A 20,115-nucleotide genomic window follows, 5' to 3' on the forward strand; every position below is an offset into this window, starting at 1 on the left:
TCTGATGAGTTGCCTATGCCTTGGATGAAACCACAACTCGTCTATTTTCAGAACATGGAAAGCTGAACTTTTAAAGCGGCTTCTAATTTTAAGATATCAAATACTTACAGAGAAATCGTCGAAAAAGTTAATTCAATGAATTTAAATCTATGGAATTTAATGGAAGGATTGGGGATGTCAAAATGGTTTTAAATTTGGTCTTGACTTCTGGCAAAAAGAAAATCACGTGCAAGTATGGTGTTGTTTGTAGAAAAGCAGCCAAAAAGATTTAGGTTTTTTTAAAGATTAACACAACGAAAATTTCTGACTATAAATAGCGTGATATTTTGGCATTAGCGTGGCATGCTCCCCTGCTCTACGTAGGAGTTTATGGCAGCCAGGACATTGTTATGTGCCAACAGAGACATCCGATGTAGAGAAGGATGCTTTCTACGAGAAATAATACGCAGTTCAAGAGAGTCTTCCTAAAGTTGACATTGGGATCGTGATGGGTGATTTAAATACCAAGGTGGGTTCTAGCAATGCCTTGCTCGGGTATTTAATGGGGACACACGGTTTTGACGATCGAAAAAGTAATAGTGGTAGGTTCGACGATTTCTGCAGATTCCACTTCCTCGTCATTGGCAGCACATCGTTCGAGCAGAGAGTCAGCTGACCGACACCGTACGAACAATCAGATTAAACACTTTGCGATTAGCTGTAGATTTAGGAGTTGTCTCCCGGATGTGAGAATATCAATGAGCATTGGGCTTTTGTTTTCTCAAGTGGTACACAGGTCGTCGGCAACATCTCAAAGGAACGTCATAAAATCTGCCTGGCTGCGAAATCGTGGAAGTGGATCGATGAGCGGAAGGGGTTAAAAGCGGAAGATGCGACAGGATGCAATGATGTGTACACTCTATCACAAAAGAATTTGCAGATCTTTCCTGGGAGGGACGTTAAGAGTCGATTCCTCACCCACCATGGTTAGCAGTTGATGAGGTGGGAAGGACACTTCACCGTGGTTCTGAACCTTGTCACATCCTGTGAGGTTCTTCCTCTTGTGGATGAAATGCTTAGTCACCGTAATATACGAGTACTGATCAGAAGAGAAACCATTTCGGCCGTGAATGCACTCAAACGGAGTAAAGCCGCTGGGCTTGGTGGTCTTTCCGCAGAGTACTTTATGTGACTGCAGATGTGCTACTTCCTGGTTGTTTCCAACGACTCCGTTTCAGGTGAAATACGAGGATATTCTCGTGAAGCAACATAAGATCAGAGCAGGAGTTACTCAGGGGGTGTACTCGGTCCTGTACTGTACCTTATCTACACGGTCGATTTTCCTGTTAGTGAGCTAACCACCCCAGCTACCTTCGCTGACGATACCGCAATTGAAAGTTCACATGTAGGCCCGAAACTAGCTTCACTGCACCTGGAATTGCATCTAAGGCAGTTAGAAATATGGCTTCAAATGTAGAGGATGAAAGTTAACGAAACGAAACATAGAGGCAAAAAATCAACAACTCGAATTGAAGTTCAATAATTGTTTGCTTCACAAAAAACCACCACTCTCTTTGAACCGTCAGTTGTTGATTTACAAATCGGTGGTTAAGTCTATATGGACTTATGGAATTCAACTACTTCTGCCAAACCATCCAACATTAATCTGCTTCAGCGGCCTCAGTCTAACATTCTGAGATGAATCTCCGGCGAACGCCGGCATTTCCGGCACGTTGACAAAGACGTGGAGACCAGAGCAATAGTGGAAGAAATTGAGCGTTCCGCTAATAAACACTTAGCCAGGCTGAAACATCACCACAACACAATCATCACCGGTATCCGGTCTAGGCCTGCCTTAATAAAGAACTCCAGATATCCCGGTTTTGCGCCGAGGTCCACCAATTCGATATCCCTAGGCTGGTCTTCGTCTGCCTCGTCTTCTTCTTCTACCATAGATATTCCTCTTACAGACTTGCCGATCTGGATCATCCTCATCCATACGGACTCAGTGAACCGCCCACCGCAACCTGTTGAGCCGGATTTTATCCACTACCTGACAGTCGTGGCATCGCTCATAGATTTCGTCATTATGTAGGCTACGGAATCGTCCATCCTCATGTAGGGAGCCAAACATTCTTCGGAGGATTCTTCTCTCGAACGCGGCCAAGAGTTCGCAATTATTCTTGCTAAGAACCCAAGTCTCCGAGGAATACATGGGGACTGGTAAGATCATAGTCTTGTACAGTAAGAGCTTTGACCCTATGGTGAGACGTTTCGAGCGAAACAGTTTTTGTAAGCTGAAATAGGCTCTATTGGCTGACAACAACCGTGCGCGGATTTCATCATCGTAGCTGTTATCGGTTGTGATTTTCGACCCTAGATAGGAGAAATTATCAACGGTCTCAAAGTTGTATTCTCCTATCCTTATTCTTCCTGTTTGACCAGTGCGGTTTGATGTTGTTGGTTGATTCGTCTTCGGTGCTGACGTTGCCACCATATATTTTGTCTTGCCTTCATTGATGTGCAGCCCAAGATCTCGCGCCGCCTGCTCGATCTGGATGAAGGTAGTTTGTACGTCTCGGGTGGTTCTTCCCATGATGTCGATATCGTCAGCATAGGCCAGTAGTTGGGTGGACTTAAAGAGGATCGTACCTCTTCCATTTACCTCAGCATCGCGGATCGAGGGCCAGGTTAAAGAGGACGCACGATTGGGCATCCCCTTGTCGTAGACCGTTGTTGATGTCGAATGGTCTTGAGAGTGATCCTGCTGCTTTTATTTGGCCTCGCACATTAGTCAGGGTCAGCCTAGTCAGTCTTATCAATTTCGTCGGGATACCGAATTCTCTCATGGCCGTGTATAGTTTTACCCTGGCTTTACTATCATAGGCGGCTTTAAAGTCGATAAAGAGATGGTGCAACTGATGCCCATATTCCAGTAGTTTTTCCTTCGCATGCCGCACAGAGAAAATGTGATTTGCCTGGAGTAAAGCGTCTTGGGTATGGGCCAATGATGTTCTGAGCGTTCGGGGCTCTCCAGCCTAGTAAGATAGCGGAGAATATTTTATAGACGGTACTCAGCAACGTGATACTTCTATAATTGCTGCACTATGTAATATCCCCTTTTTTGAATGGCGCAGATAATGATTCAGGCATTAATTGGCTGTCCCACATCTTGATCATTAGTTGATGAACCACTTGGTGTAATTGGTCACCTCCATATTTAACCAATTCGCCTGTAGTTCCATCGGCTCCTGGCGTTTTTAAGCCGCTGGATTGCACGGACTGTTTCTTCTACGCTGGCTTTGGCAGTATTTGTCCGTCGTCTTCAGTTGGCGAGATCTCCAACTCGCTGATATTTTGGTTATTGAACAGTTCATCAAAATACTCAATCCATCACTCCAATATTCCTATTCTGTCGGAAATCAGATTTCCCTCTTTGTCTCGGTAGGATGAGCATCGAGGTGTATAGTGCCCGCTATATGTTCTGACATTCATCAAAGCTGAGGGGTAGCGACGTTTAATCAGCACATGATCAATTTGGTTGAAAGTGGTCCTATCTGGAAGGCCCACTTATGTTTGTTTACCGCTTTCCGCGTAAACCTGGTAGGTACCTGCAACACCCATTTCGTCGCATGCATGCTAACTGAATAATCTGCAGTCCATTATGATTGGTATCCCTATGTAAGCTATGGGAGCCAACGTATCGCCTGAATATGACCTCCGTCCCTACTTGACTATTGAAATTTCCAAGTATGACTTTGATATCATACTTGGGACAGGCTTCGAGGACCCGCTCAACGGTCTAATAGAAGGTATCCTTCTTCGACTCTACAGTCTCCTCTGTAGGGACGTGAACGTTTGTGAGACTAATGTTTCTAAATTTGCCTCGCAAACGCTGAGCAGCAGGTTTCATTTTTTGGCTGACTAAGAAACCTACTCCGAGCACATGGTTTACTGGGTGTCCACTATAATATATGGTGTAGTGGTTTTTCTCCAGGGAACCGGTCCATCCATCGTATCTTTTGCAACGTTGTTACATCAGCTTTATTTTGGGACAGGGTATCGGCTAGCTGCTCAGAAACATTCATTCTGTACAGGGAGCGCACCTTCCATGCAGATCGTTATTCCCTTATCGTTCCCGGGTTCTTCCTTTTAAATTCGATCCTGTCCGTGGCTCCTCTGTAACTTGGGTTATCCGTGTAGCATTGTCAGCCTTACCCAACTCGCAACCCGGAGGACTAGTTGATATAATTTGTCCCGTTTTTAGGCACGAGAGACTCGCCTTCATCCTTCTCCGTCTGCATTTTCTCATGAAGAAAGAACTCCCAGAATTCACCACGTTGATGTGGAGATAGGGTTTGGTAGTAGAGCTATTGGTGTTGGTTCAGCAGGCGTTTCTCAGGTTTTATGCTAAATCGTGGGTACCAATCCTCGTTTCGCCTTGGGGCCTATACTATCTTTTGACCCCAACACAATGGCTGGGAGAATTTTGTCCCCCCCAAGCAACTGAAAAGAATTGATTCCTTGGACCTCGGAAAGATGCCTGCATTAGCATCACTTTAAAAAGAACTTTTGCTCCTGTTAAGGTTTTGTGTAAAACCAAGCTTTATTAGAATCAATTCAGGTTTAAGGCTCCTCGTACTTGAGAAGGGGGGTGTACAGATTATGGTCGTGTTGGATATAAAATTAAAGGGCTCAATTAATACTTTTCGAAGCTGATTATATTTTTGGTACGGGGTGAAACATAGGGGACTGAGGAGTCAAAGCGTACGCCCTTAAAAATGTAATAGGTGTCGTTCTCAAAACTTAACCGAAAATTAACGCTCATTAAGTTCAGTACAAAATTTAGTAAGATTGCTAGTAAAAACATAATGCATAATTTTTGGAAAGTTTGACAAAAATCCAATTATTATTAACAAAGTTATAGAAGCCAAAATTGCAAAAAGCCATATCGCATTGTAAGACGTATATGAAATAATTTATTTGTTTTTCAGATGTGGGAAGTATTTGAAGCTCCCAATGTGTGGTTGGAATCAAATAATAGATATTTACTAAAAAAAAGAATTTATAAACTATTATTGGATACCACCCGGCGGCAATTTGAGACATCAAAGTCGCAACTAACTTTACATTATTATAAAATCCGGCACTTTATTTGGAATAAGATAACATTTATAGTAACATATATTGAAAAGGTTAATAGTAAGGGGAAGGCATGCCAAAGAATAGTGTAGAATATATGTACGGATTTAGTGCGTGATTATGATGCACTTTTGAAAGCTATCCCTCCTGTTCCTTTTCGTCCTTGGAGGCAAGTCTACAATTCCAAAATAACAGTTTTGGATGCAATATTAATTTGAGAATGTGTAATTTTAGCTGAGCTGGGATAAAAAGTGTTGTCCTGTAAAATTAATCCGCTTTATCATTCAGCTCATGTGTATTCCGCTGTCCTGACTTAACATGATACCATATTTGTATTTACAAAACCTTATCAAGTATTTACCAGGACCGGAAGGGTGTATATTTCACATATGAAAAGTCATTGTTACTTCACTTTTGGTTATTATTACTTTAATCACTATCGGCGTGAATGTCCAAGCATCCAGGCTTGTCTCACGTTTCGCTGGTCGGAAAACAACGAACTGCGGGAGTAGAATTCATGTCGCAGCATAATAATATCACTACAAGTGACCATATTGGTATCCATTGATTATGTACGTGGAGGGGTGCAGGATGAAATGCAGTTTTCTGCTTACATAGTATCTCATTATGCGTGATTCTATTGGGAAATGGGAGACAGGCGGTGAAATTTAATAGTTTCGCTTGTGTTTTATATTTGCTTGAAAACAGCGGAATATGTAAACACAATGTTTTTGTTATTTTCAATCATGGTATTTGCATTTTACATTCGCATGTTTCACATTCTCTTGTCATTATTTCCCATGGGAGATCATCTTCCATTTTGCGTTCATGTCGCTCTGTGCCGTGTAGCTCTTTGTTTTTCCAGAGTCGAAGCTGGAATGTATGTTCACATGAGCCTGGGTCTATGCGATGATACGTAATATGGTTGGATCTGGATTTACATTTTAGGGATAGCGATATTAATATTCTGTTCGAAATAATCATATTCAATAATTTATTTATGGTAATAAATGCAGTTTCGTAAGCAAAAATAGCTCGTGACTGGAAAACAGAGTCTGCAATTTCAAAGCTGCCTTTCAGCTGAGTTCTTGTTGACAAACAACCTGTATCCCTCGGTGTATCTTTGTTGCATTCCACTTAACTCATTATTTGTGCACATACATATCTTTGTAGTCTTTAGTTCTGCACTTGGAAACCGAATGCAAAATCAAATTATCCAACCAAAAACTTCTTGGTGCCTTTCAATTTAGTCCGCATGTGATTGACTCTCATTAGGTTACTGAATTTCAACCCCCTACACGCTAGCAACAAAGTTACATTACCGGTCCTTGCAGTGCACAATTTCTGCTGAAAACCTAGAAAGTATTGTGTGCAGGTCCTCTTGCTTCCCTGCAATGATACTCTTCCTTCACAAATTGACTTTTGTTTACACACCTGTAAAATGAAGTTCTTCCCTTCATTGTAACGAATGTTATTTATTGAATGTACTCCCTGACACGAAAACGTGATAAAGTGAATTTTAGAGCAAACTCGTTAAGTGTGGAGCACAGTTTATGCACAATAAAAACCAACCAAGCGATACCTACGCCTGCATGTATGAGGGTGGTTTCACTTGTTAGTCAAACCTGTTAGAAATGTTCATTCGTTATCGAACCCCATAGCAAATATGTGCAACACAAATTAGAAAGGTTCCACTCCACGCTGGGGGGTTAGTGAATGGATACAATGCAGCCACAGTCCACATTGTACCTGCTATTTGTACTGCAAGTGTTGCACGGGCAAATGAGAATGCTGGTGGATGTTCGATTAGTAACGTTGTTTTTCTTCGCCCGCAATGCTCTTCTGGGACTCGGTGAATGAAACTTGCTAGGTCAGGTATTGTATTTTGAAGGATAGGCACAATTTGGGTTACGAAGTTGCAAACCTAGAGAGCTGGAACAATGGGAAAAATTGCTTTTACCGTTACACGCAAGGGAACCAGATACAGTGTTTTTCAAAAGAGTGTAGGTCACCAGACGGTACAATGGAGTTTACTGTTCAACTTTCAGGAGGATATGAGTTTTTCTCGTGTTTCCAGTGAACAAATCTGTTTTTCACAGAACATACGCTTCCTATTTGTTTAACTAGGATACCAGTTGTGATGAATAAGCATTTTGGCAGGACAATGAATATTTTTTAAATGTACACACATATATATGCAATATAAGTATACACTATCTTGTAGCATTTATTTATTTAATCCTTTTTCTTTGAACTTTTCCAGACATCCTCCAACAAATTCAATAACTAAGGTAAGTGATACAAAACTGAAAAAACACATACTGAATAAAAACTTGCTTGGCCCGAAATAACAGCAAAATCTTTGTGTACCGATTGTTTTTCTTAGAAATTATTTTGACGACGAATTAACAAAATTCATTATCTTTCACTCTTTAAGTGCTATCAAAATTGTAATGATAAGAGTGGAAATAGGAGATTAGGTCGATCATCCTGAGTGGCCGATAACGACCTAGAGGGCAGAGCTATCCCAAAAATCTAAACAAATTGGCTAAATTGACCGTGAAGGTCCGCCCACAAAGATTGAAGCTCTATCAAAGTGCTCGGTCGACACGTTCTTGCACGCCTCTGTGCTAGCCAGGCTCGGGAATGTGGGGGGCGCTTTGATCCCTCACGCTTCATTACTCAAAACAACGTGCCTTTTCCGATGCGTGGGTCCGCACCGGATTTTAAATTCGCCATTACAACGAATTTCGCGACGGCCTATCGAAGGCCAAACAGAACGCGAGCTAACGTTGGAAAATAGAAAAGAGAGAAAAAAAAACCGGCTCGACCGCGCGCGTGGAGCCGTAAGTCTCCGGACCCGAGTGCCGCGATCAAGGAGGGGAAGATCCACGACGGATCACCGTCTCAATTGCTGTCTCTTCCGCCTCAGATCTTGTATGAGGCGCGGCCTCTGAGGTTCCCACCCTTCCTCGACATCCTCAGGCCAGTTATTCTCTTTGAGGATGTCCCTTATAGAAATTCCGCAGGAGTAAGGAGGAACGAAAGGGAGGAAGTCCTCAAACTACGGTAGGATTATTCAATCACCATTGTTCTTGTTCAAGCATTCATTAATTATTACAAAAATTATTACAAAAAAAAATGAAAATAAAAATAACCAAAATGTAGAATTTAAAGACAAAAATGAAAATAAAAATATAAAAATAAACAAAATGTAAAGTTTAAAGAAAAAATGAAAATAAAATCATAGAAAAAAAAAATAGAAAAGAAATTAAACAAACAATGACTTACCCAGATGTCACTCCGAGCTCGGATTGATGCTTCTGGTACTTATTTCCTTTTTACAATTGAATAATATTAGTAATAAAAAAATATATAGTCCTTAGAAAAAAACTAACGTTAATTCACTTTCTCTCTATAATTTCGTACTTCACGTTTTATGTGTTTGATTTGTTTATACACAGCGCGGGAATTCCGACACTTTACTTCTGCAGCTAAATATTAACTTCATTCATTTGATATTTCAATTATCTGTCTTTTCAATTGTTTTTCTCCTTTTTGCTTTAAATCACTGTGCATTTATCATTTGTTAACGATTCAACGATTTGTCAACGATTTGAACTTATTCTCGGAATCTTGGTTTAAAATACACTTGAGTTAGGGTTTAGCACGATGTGTTGTTAGTTTTCTTGGTCGAATTCTTTTACTTTGCTCGCGAAAATCTTCACGCCTTCGGATTAATGATGCCCTTCTTGTTCTCGAAGACTTTCTCTCCTCTTCCTTTATTTTTCCTTCTATCAAAATTGAATTCTGTTCCTCTTCCTCGATTCCAAACAACAACAGCTCCTTCTTTCCTCCTCCCTAACAAAGACCAAACGCCCTCTCCGCGTTCTTTCTTCGTGCACCGCTTCTTTTCCCGCTACATAGCCTTTCTCACTCGCTAGGCAATGTTGCGGCAACATGCGCATGCTCCTGCGGATGCGGCAAATCATTCGCCTCTTGTCAAGATCAATTCGCTCGAATGCATTCAATAATGTGCAATCTGCGGCGAACATTGAGGCAATTGCACACTATTAAATGTATTGTTTCAGCAAATTAATTAAGAAAGAGCCGAATGAGATTCCGCTCTCGTCAAGCAGCCGCGGTCACTACAAAATGTAAGTACAGTTCATTTTATGGGAGACTCATTGATTATTTCTACGTACATAGCTGGTCAGCAAATATGTGCATGTTACAGCGACGCAAACCTGGACTTCTCCGGGACGTAGTGGAAACAGGTAGCCAGTAGTCAATAGAGTCAAATTTCGGGCGGTTAACCTCTACATGCCGGCTCACAAAAAGTAGTTTCGGTATTTGCCAAAGCAATGTTCTTCACAGCATAATTTCTGAAAATAGACCCACTGGATAGGACAATGTGGTGGGGGAGCTGCAGCTCCAGGCGTTCAGACCTTTTTGTTAATCCCATTGTACTATCTACTAAAATCGCCTATTTAATGGCCTCGCATCTTCCAGAGGTGAGGGTCAGCCGGTCATCAGCTGCAGTAAACCTTATCGAAGTATTCGAAGAGGCTGGGCAGCTGCCGACGTGCAGCCAATGGTATCAAGCCTATATATGGATCGTTTACTACTTTCCGATATACCTCCAAATGAATGAGAAGCAGATATAGGATAGCTTTTAGTGCCGTAGTCAACGTAGTTACTCATTGCCCCAGTAATATTTAGGCAACTGAGTCTTTGCATCTGCGCCAGCAATTTCTTGCTGTTAGTAATGTTCTGTCTCGGCTAACAGACGATGCATGTATACATCCCTATTATGAATGTGTACATCCAACGTGTTACGGTGTTAACTATTTCAGTCCTATGGAACTAGAGGAATTTGTAGGATTTTTGATACTGTTCCTGGTTATGATACTTCCACGTTATCTTGGATTCGAGATATATTCCTATACTTGGTTATTTACACCAGCTGGATTTCCATTCCCGGTAAAAAAGGTAACATACAATTGTACTGTCTAATGTTTTTCGTGAACATAACTAGTAAAGTCTTCCCATTACTGTCGAGGAGTCCGGTACTGAGGCCCAACTGCAAAATTGCATTCAAGCATCACAAACTGTGTTCGCAAACTTGCCGATGATTGTCACGGCTAGATCGTCTACCATAATAAGGTTTTCATTACCAGAAGTATCGCTCTCTGTGGGTAGCCTACTATACATCCTATCTCAATAGATTTCCATCCGACCAATAATGCAGATCTCTCCCCACTGTAACATGTGAAGGAACAAACTAATTAACAGCGGATAGATCCCACGCTCGCTTTGCACGGTTTCAGAATTCGAACGCGTCACACCTGTCCGCGGTCAGTAGAGCCTTCAACCCCTGCCGTTCATCGATTCCGCAGTTAGCCAGATCTTATGGCGCCCCTTCGGGACGTGGGCGACAGTCTGTATAACAAGCCAGAAAAGAGAATTTTTGACGGTGACCCAATGCTCATCGACATTTTCAAGCAGGTTCGCGGCATCTGTCTGCCGTCCGATCAGCAAGATAACTTTCCCACTGTCGAGCGAGAACTGGATCATACAAGTGGTCGATGTTGAACTTAGAGGGTCGCATGTTCCCCAGTGAACGAAACGACATCAGATCGTGATCCCTTTCCAAGCCTCAATTGTTACGCACATCCAGGAGATAATTTCTAAATGAATGGCTGATCGCGAAGTGGTCGTTTTGATTGTTCGTACGACGTCAGGCAGTTGAAACCCAACTGATGTTATGCTACCACCAAAAATGAAGCGGTGGAAGTTGCAGAAATCCAAGAACCACTCACCATTTGCCGTTGTGGACGCCAAGACCGTCTTACCTCATCACATATCCGAGCAAGATATTGTCAGATTCTACCTTGGCATTCATATCACCCATCAGAATCAGAATGTTACTTTTAGGAATCATCCTTGAACTGCGTTTAATTGCTCGTAAAAAGCATCTTTCTCACTATATTGGAATGGTCTGTACATTGTACAATTGTGATTCTCCTTAACCTGGACGAGAATCTTGCAGTTAGAACTCTGTCAGAAACCGGCCCCCAGGTTAAGAGAGCGCGTCTTGCTTTAGCCGTCAGAAGCAAATTGGCTTTCCAGAGTACAAAAACACATTGCCATAAATGTGACAAGAGGGGGAGAAATACTCTCCAGAATCCCACCATATTATTTCGCTTAGGCCCAAAATGCCCAGCTTATATAGCTGGAATTTCTGCTCAAGTTCGAGGAAGCGAGCATGCTAAGAACCCTCGCTACCGTCGTTGAGGAGCGTGTACACATTCCAGAAACCAATCATAGTCAATCTTTGATAGCCAAAGGTCTTCGCCGTGAGGACAGTTCCTATTGGAGGCGTTGTTGACCTTTCGGGAGAAATAAACTTTCAAAATTTGCAAGTTGCTAGCCCAATTTCTATCCCTCTTAGTCGCACCTTACGACAAGCAGGAAAGACTTTGAGCGTATACTTAAGCCGCCACTCACAAGAGCTATAGTACAATAGGTTATGGGAATTTCAGAATGTACCAGGCATGCGCAGCATATATTCCATACATGTAAACCCAGAGCGACTACTTCCTCTATTACAAAAGCAAGAATAATGCCATCTGTGCCTACAGAGTTTTATCTATGAAACGTATTCAATGCCCACTTTACGCGCTCATGTAACACTATTTTACCGACCAAAGTCCAGCCTCTTGGTTGAAGGTTGTATGTGATGCTGGCTTCGTTCAGTTCAGTTCTATTTTGTACGTCTTTCGCGGATACCGAAATGGTGTAGATTGAGGTGGAACCATTCTTTTTGATACTCTGCACTATCCTTCAAGGCCCGCAATGTCAGATTTTCCCACGAACAACCTAAGGTTCGTGTGCGAGGTATATAAATATTTAGCGAAGGAAGGATAGTTCCCGAATATGGGCTCCCTCTCCTGCTTTGCTGCCTAGTAGGTGGAGGTATTGAAGTTGTTCCAGAGCGTCAGTATCATTACGCTCCTCATCGGGAAGCCAGAAAAAGATTTATTTTCAGGGTTAGTCGCATAACTCTTCACACATCGCTCACGGAGGTTGCAGTACTGACTGAACCAATCGTTCATGCTTCCGTTGGTAAAGTTTAGTATTCGCCCACAGACTCAAAGCAAAGCTGTCCTACGATTACGTAGTCCTTAACCCAAGGAGGAGTTACTTCCTAAGCTGCTCGCGCTGCTCACTATCGTAGCCGGATGAACTAGTGTCATCATACAATAACCATCCATCCGTTTCGATATTCTTGACTGCAAAAGAAAAGAAAGCCGTTTTTGGCCAGGCTCTTTCGCAGTTCCTAACATAGAGGAGTTGAGATCGTCAGAAGATCGCTACATCTTCAGCTTACCTTAGCCCCAGATTCCTTGGACGATCCTTTAACTTCAATCTTAGCATAACCCAGGGGTTGTGGTTTGCCGGAAGCTGTTTGTTTTAAGACAGTTTTCCCTAAGGCGGTTTGTCGGGAAGCTGGGTTTTTGCGCGAGGGCAAATGCTTACCCGGGGAGAGATAAGCTTCAACCAAATTTTGCCAATTAAAGCCCGAAGTCATGATTTTTGGAAGAAGGGTCTTGGCCACAGTTGGTTTTGTCCCCAATTAAATGAGTGAAGGATCTGAGTCTACACTCAGGATCTCCATCGATTGTCTCTAATGAATATTTCGAAGATAATCAAAGAACTAGTTTTTAGTATACTCTGAGATTAAGAAAAAATCGCAACCGAAACAACGTTCTCAACGCTATGAGGTAAACCTCTGCAACAGAAGACTCCAAATACATTATGCCCAACAAGAAACTTAAACAGTAAACCAGTTTATGCTCTTTCCCTGCAAAAATGATGCAAGAAACGATACCTAGTCAGAACCGAATCTTAAAAACCCTTCTCAGCATAAAATGAATTAGATAATTTCTGAATTGGTGGATATTGCTTCTAGGACGCTAAGCATCCAGCATCCTGCATTAAGCATTATTGTCTAGAAGAGGACTGCAAAGATTACCTTCAAGCACGTTTAATCCCATTATTGGAGTGAATCGTGAAGGTAGTCATCACAGTGCCAATCAATAAATCCATGTACTGAAAATGAACCTGGAGACAAATACAAATGCTTGCTAAGGAACGGGTATCGGGTGTCGTACATTATTTTTGGGTTTATCTTCATTCTGCTTCCCCGAAAGACGATCAACTGACCTTTTTAGGAATTAAAGGCAAATTTTTCATTGATAAAGTATCGGTAAAGCTCGTTGAAACAAATTTTCGTGCCCTAAGCTCATACAGTATCCTTGCACCTGAATATGGAGAGATGCAGTCAGGAAGGCGAAAGCAGTGTTGCAGTCATAGGTGGAAGTGAAGATGTTTTCAGCTTGTAAACAAGTCTGAAATCTTTTCTTATGTCCAGAAAATAAACTATTGTTGGGGTTTTGGTTCAAACTACGAGTAAGACCTCGAATTTGAGGATAAGACGGGTGAACTAAAATTTTTCAGGCAAAATGTTACTACTACTCGTGGAAAAGTAGGCGTTCAGCAAACAATAGGACAGGAAGAGTAATGGTTGTGAAATAGTTGTTCAGGATGATCGTTGGGATTTAGTCAAGCACAGCCGACTTCTTCCTCTTGCTTCGAGTAATGAAATTTAGGGCAATTTTTGGCTTGATGAAGGTAGTCTGGACAGACGTAGTATGTGATGGAATAATTTGGTTTGGGGCAATGACTTTGTGGATCTATGGGAAAGGACCGATACATTGGATTCGTCTTCAAAGTTTCGGCGAGCGACTGAAGTTTGAGATGGTGGACATTCCCTGTACGCATTTAAGTTTCTTTCTATGTTGGACCGATGGTTAAGGACATGAGTGCTATATAGGGTAAGAATTTTTTTACAGGAAGAAGTATTGAAATCGTGGATCTCGTCCTTCAGGTAAGGATACTGTGGAGAGCATCTATTTCTAAATATCCCCGTAGGTCCTTTTTTGCTGGAAGTATCCCGGAGAATGTCATCCGAGAGAGAAATGAAGTTTCGGTACTTGAGGGTATGTGCCGATACAAGGTCATCCCACTCTCCCAGAATTATTTCATTGTACTAATGCATTGCGCTATTTACGGTTTTGTTCTATACACGAGAAGTTGGGTTTGAGAGACTCCAGAGTGCCAGTTTGGGTTCCTGAAGTCAGGCGCTGTTAAAAGCGGTGAGGGCACGGCTTGATTCGAGAGTTATATATCGAACAAGATTACATCGTTATACAGGATGCCAAGGACAATTTCTAGTTATGTGAAAATATTTGGATTTGGTTTATGCAAATGTTGCTATTAATCAGGATCTGGTCAAGGTAAAAGAGACATTTTCTTGTATTGCGGCATACCTGATGCAGGGCTGAGAAATGGGAGCTGCTTCGTGTAGCGGAACTTACTGTCAGTGAGCAATATAACTGGAGACTACTGTTGCCAACAAGTATCCCTTAATATGAGGGGCCAGCTGGACCTAAGGAATAAGTAATTAATCGTGGAAAGGTTATTTGGATCAAAGATTTATTTAGAACAATAAATGAAGACAATGTATATGAAGCCGCACTTTGTTTCAATTGAGACAAATCCTTCTGGGGACATTTTAAGTAGGAAGAGTAGCTCATTAAAGAATTTATCGGAGCTAGGAATTGTGGTACCTCCGGCCAGTGAAGATAGGCATTTAGTTTGAAAAATGTCTGTTAGTTAGAGAGAGGTTGAAGCACTTTCTAAATGCAGCCTCTCTCGAACCTCTTGTTGCTGTTTTCATCGAGGAACGTTTCGAGCTCGAAATTGCGAGCCCGAGTTACTTAAGGGTAGTTATTTAAGTCGGCCTTCTACCATCAGACGTAAATTTTGTGAATTAATTGGCAAGCAATCCGTAAAGATAATCACAAAATTTTTTTTATTTAATTTGTACATGTTTTAACTTTTCAAAATTTTTTTGAAAAATACCCATCGTTTTTCCTATGTTCCTGAAACATTCTTACCATATTCCTTGCCGAAATATAATGGGCAACTTTGGGGCACCTAAACAGTCAATTTATCTATCTGGAATCAAAAAAATTATATATCTTATTAATAAGTGTTCCGTCGGCTATGTTTTCCCGGTCGAGATTTTTGTTATTTTGGCATTTGGCAAAAATAGCTGTACGTATGATTTGATAAAAAATGTTCTCCGAACAAACGACAAAAAATATTAGTTGAATGCGATGAATATTGGGTTGGGAAAAAATAAATGTCGTATTTTGTCAATAGATGGCGGCACTTGAACATATCTTGTGTTGTACTTATCACACCGGATCATACTATACAGCGATTTGAAGAAGACAATCTGTGTCTCTCTTCGACAGTGTTGTGTTTGTATGTTTCAGTCTCAAGTTATAGCGCGTCAAAAATGGAGTCCACCATGCAAGAAATTCGTCATATTTTACGTTTTTACTACCTGCGAGGTAAAAATGCAGCGAAAGCGGCCGAACAAATTTGTGAAGTTCATGGGCCCGATACTGTAACGATTCGCGTAGCACAGCGTTAGTTTGATCGATTTCGTTCTGGTGTAGTGGGTGTCGAAGGTACACCCCGTACTGGTAGGCCAATCGTCGTAGAAACCGATACGCTGAAACGGAACGAATTCGACCCATTTTTGAAGCGGATGGTAACTGGTGATGAAAAGTGGATCACGTACGACAATCTTAAGCGAAAAAAATCGTGCTCGAGCCCTGCGAGCCGGCCCAAACCATCGGCAAGCCCGCTACTGTGAGCTACTCGGCCGTTTGAAGCAGGTGATTGACCAGAAGCGGCCAGAATTGGTCAATAGGAATGGTGTTGTGTTCCATCAGGACAACGCTCGGCCTCTCACATCTTTGACAACTCGCCAGCAGTTACGGGAGCTCGGATGGGATGTCCTATCGCACCCACCGTATAGTCTGCACCTGGCACCAAGTGATTACCATCTCACCATCTCTTCCGGTCCATGCAAAATGCTCCTGGTGCTAATAAATTGGCCTCAAAAGAGGCTTACGAAAACTGGCTGTCTGAGTTTTTTGCAAATAAGGAGGGGGTTTTATAAGGGGGGGGGGATAGTGAAGTTGCCTTCTAAATGGCAACAAGTTTGCTAACAAAACGGCGCATATTCGACTTAAATCGGATAATTCTAAGTATGTTAAATAAAGCGTCAAATTGCGACCACAAATACGACATTTCTTTTTCCCCAACCCAATATTTCTGGTAGAAATGGCGCTCCAATGTTCAAAGAAGTCGACTTTCGGGAAAACGCATTTAAAGATAAAGTATGGTATAAAATATGATTGTAAAAACTTAGGATTTAATCTGCAATGCCGGGGCCATAGACTCCTTGTTACTCATTAAGAAAATGTGGTTGGCCGAATTCACCTCTCTCTGTCGAATCCGGGCCTTCCTATATACCGGTTTCATCAACGATCATCAATAGGACTGCCATGTTGACAGAAGTGCTCGAAAAGGCCGCAGGTGTTCCCCTCCGGCTTACCCATGAAATCACGAAATCCTTTTTATAACGTATTCTCAACATCATCTACTTTTAAAATATGAGAAAAAAAAGAACCGATTTTTTGAAACTGCCACGGTAGAAGACTCTCTTAAGTCAATGAACCTATCATCCATGATTGTATACGAATAGGTTGATCCTCCAATTAAACATCATAATTTGTCTGGATTGCCTGGCGAACCTGCGGAGATCCTATATGATTTGGTTGGTTTGTGTTTTTGAAGAGCCTATATAACTAGGGTGCTGCTAAGAAGTGCGTCGGAAAATAGGGACCAGCTTTCGAGCGTTAATTCTCGTCATAATTTTAACGAAGTTAGGGCGCTGTCTCGTAGCTAATGCACTTGGGAGTTCCGTGCTGCGATTCGGAGCCCATGAGTGCAGTTACTTTTGACGCAGCGATAATGGAGGTTGCATATCCGATCTACTGGTAGTTTTTACTGTGGAAAATCTGCTATAAATGATCTGCTCGAAAAAGGGGGGTGTCGACTGTCGGCCTCGAAAGTTAAATGTGAGAAGCCACAAACTTAACGGATAGCACACTGAAGATGCCTTGGGCCTTTATTTCCTCAGTGATCTCTGTGCTGGGTAGGTATAATCAAAGCTGCTAATAATCAGAGAAATTGTTTTTTCTAGTGGCGGCGTGTAAATGAAGAACTTCGTCTGGTTTTCACGAGAAGGTCTTTGGTTCTTTCAAGGAACATGATTGGAGCTTCCTGATTTATTAACCAGGAAGAGCTTGGTAACAGATTTGGAAATTTTTGAATGGTTGGCCTCGAAATTCTCTATGTCCTAATACCATGATCGGCGCAATTTCTTTATTAACTTGCTTCCACCGAGATGCCTGTTGTTGGTTTGACACTGATAGCTGCTGCTGTGCTGACTTGGTAGCAATGGAAGGTGAAGTATTGGTTTTGTAGAGACTGCTGTAATTGGGGTGCCTTGGGATGTAGCGCTTCCTGGCACTCCTGGCAACCTATGAGGTGAACCGGTTGCCGTCTTCAGGCTCGATTCTTCCAAAGTAATTGTGGCGGCACAACGGAGACATGGACCACCGACTGCATCGCTGGCAGTGTAGACGCCTCCGCGATTCACCGAGCTACCACATCTACACGAGGACGGCGCGGTGCACTTCCTTCTTTTTCCGACCAACTTCGAGAACGGACCAGTGTGGTGTCGCTCCCACAACAGTACACGTGTCAAATAAGTAACTATTTATAAGTACCATTACAATAAACCAATTATGGCTTATTGTATGGGATTTAAATGGTAGCCATGGCTACATAGTCTAGGGAGTAGTCTTGGACTCCTAGAACCCATGCTGACGGTCAACTATCACTGACTTGGTATGCACTGCTTTATGGCTTCATACTTAAAATTTCTGATAAATTAATTATGCTTCTATCTTCTCCAAAGCCACTTCAATATAGAGTTTTACTTTTACGTACCTAATTCACCTCGAACAGCTAAATACGAGCTTCTTGCCTAGAAAGTTTTTAGTGGAAACTCCCATATTCCTGTTAAAAAAAATAAACTTTCGCTTTGATAATTTTCCTGCATGAGTACCACAGATTCCCTTCAAGAGACGTTGCAAAACTACAAGTTTAAAATAAAAGAAAAAATCCAAACAATTTGCTGTAAAGTGAAGCATAAAACAAAAAGCCACCACAATGGCAATTCAAAGAAAAGTTTTGTTCGACTTCATCAAAACTGTGGAAGAGAAAACGCAACAAAAGAACTTTGGGGAAAAAGAACACAGAATTTGTATAGCGCTCATGTTGAGCACAATTGGAAAGTTAAATCCCTCATCATAATCTAGCGTAGTTTATTTTCTCTCTTCCAGTTTTTTTTCCAGGGAAGCCATTTGTACAAGAAAAATTATTTAGCGCTTGAATTCTAGAAACTTTTTCTTAAAAATTGGACTTGTGGAAAAATGCCCATTTTACAGGACATGGTCTCACTTTTCGTTTCTTTTAGGAAGTTTGTGGTAAGTGCAAACTTTTCATAAAGAACGATTTCTTTTTTAGTGCGATACACATAAAGCCAAATGGTTCTAGAAATAAACTTATGGGGCATGTGTACTATATGTATGTCATGCGGATCTCTCACGCCGTTTCTTATTGCTTTGAACCCAGTTGGGAGGATTCTTTTCTTCCTAAGTGAATACTTCCTAAATTCAAAAGCAGGAACGTGTTGAAAAGAGGAGCAAAGGAGCAGTTTCCAATAGAGAGCAGAAGAGCAATTCTAATCCGAGTTCGTTAAGCTCCTTGTTCTGTTCCAACTTTACTCCCCATAGAGGAGATCTAATATCTATTTAAAACGAAAGAATTACATATATGTGTCTACAATACATGCAAAAACTTCCCTACAGAAACCAACTTTTGATCCAGGGCTAATCAATTTAATCTTGGGAATTCCTACAAAACAAAGAAACGCAAAAACTACTTTCGTTTGAGTTTGCAGTGCGAGAATTTTACAAAATTAAATTTCCAACCACATTCTCCTGTTGTGGTCAAGTCGTTTGAGAGCGTTTCGAAGGCTACAAGGAGTTTATTTGGAAAGTGCAAAGCTCTAATAGCAAACATAATCTACTAAAAGGTTTGCATCCATCCGTACTGATGCCTAGGTACCCAGTGGACTCAAGCTGGTGCTGATGTTGTCCAGTAGCCATTTGCTTGATATGAACATTTTCGGAGGGATTGGCCTAGCTTGGAAACATGCAGTACATACTCATGTAAAGTGTACAGTGAAAGGGTATTTTTTGCTATCAATTAAGAAGGTTCTCCAATACTCAGAAGCAGAGTAAGGTCGGAGAACATTCACTAATGCGTCCATATGCACTTTTTTCTATTTTGCTGAATCTTTCACTTTCACTCGAGAAATGTTGCGACGGATTTTTCCACCCCCAGTTGTTAGTCAAACGTGGGCGTAGTTTCGTAGAAATTTATGGTCTTATTATGCCTACCATAGGGAGCTATTTCCTGATGTAATATTGCGCAGCAAGAGTCAAGATACATAGGGTGTGGACGTTGAACTACGTATCTGTAAGATGTGAAGATTGTCATATTCATCTGCCAGCAGAAAATGTCCTGTATGGGATTTATAGGTAGAATTAAAAGGACTCATGGAAAATCTATAAGATGATTGATATTTAAGTCTACTAAAGAAAGCTTAGTTTCTACCCCAATAATCACAGTTAGCTTAATCAATTTATGCAGTTTTTCAAAATTTGCTACCCCTTCTTATTGGACGATGCTAGCCTCCCATATTGCTATATTATTTTCATTTACTTTTGCTCCAATATTTTCTTGTTAATAATGGCGATGAACATCATGTCAAATATCGGAAAATTTACCGGCACTACTGTAATCATATTAGAACAAGGAATCGTTGCCAAGTCAGGAAATATTCCACAAACCTCAGCGGGAATATTCCTC

General features: G+C 41.4%; 1 protein-coding gene across 3 annotated transcripts in view; it reads left to right on the plus strand.

The window, feature by feature from the left end:
- Positions 1 to 20,115, plus strand: part of LOC119648266 — a 327,059-nt gene that overhangs the window by 58,615 nt on the left and 248,329 nt on the right. For all 3 annotated transcript variants that reach the window (XM_038049919.1, XM_038049920.1, XM_038049918.1), the window contains exon 2: positions 7,385 to 7,412. The gene's annotated coding sequence lies outside the window, so the exon portion shown is untranslated. The remainder of the gene's footprint in view (positions 1 to 7,384; positions 7,413 to 20,115) is intronic.

This window comes from Hermetia illucens, chromosome 2 (genome assembly GCF_905115235.1).
Source record: "Hermetia illucens chromosome 2, iHerIll2.2.curated.20191125, whole genome shotgun sequence".
In the NCBI taxonomy this organism is placed as follows: domain Eukaryota; kingdom Metazoa; phylum Arthropoda; class Insecta; order Diptera; family Stratiomyidae; genus Hermetia; species Hermetia illucens.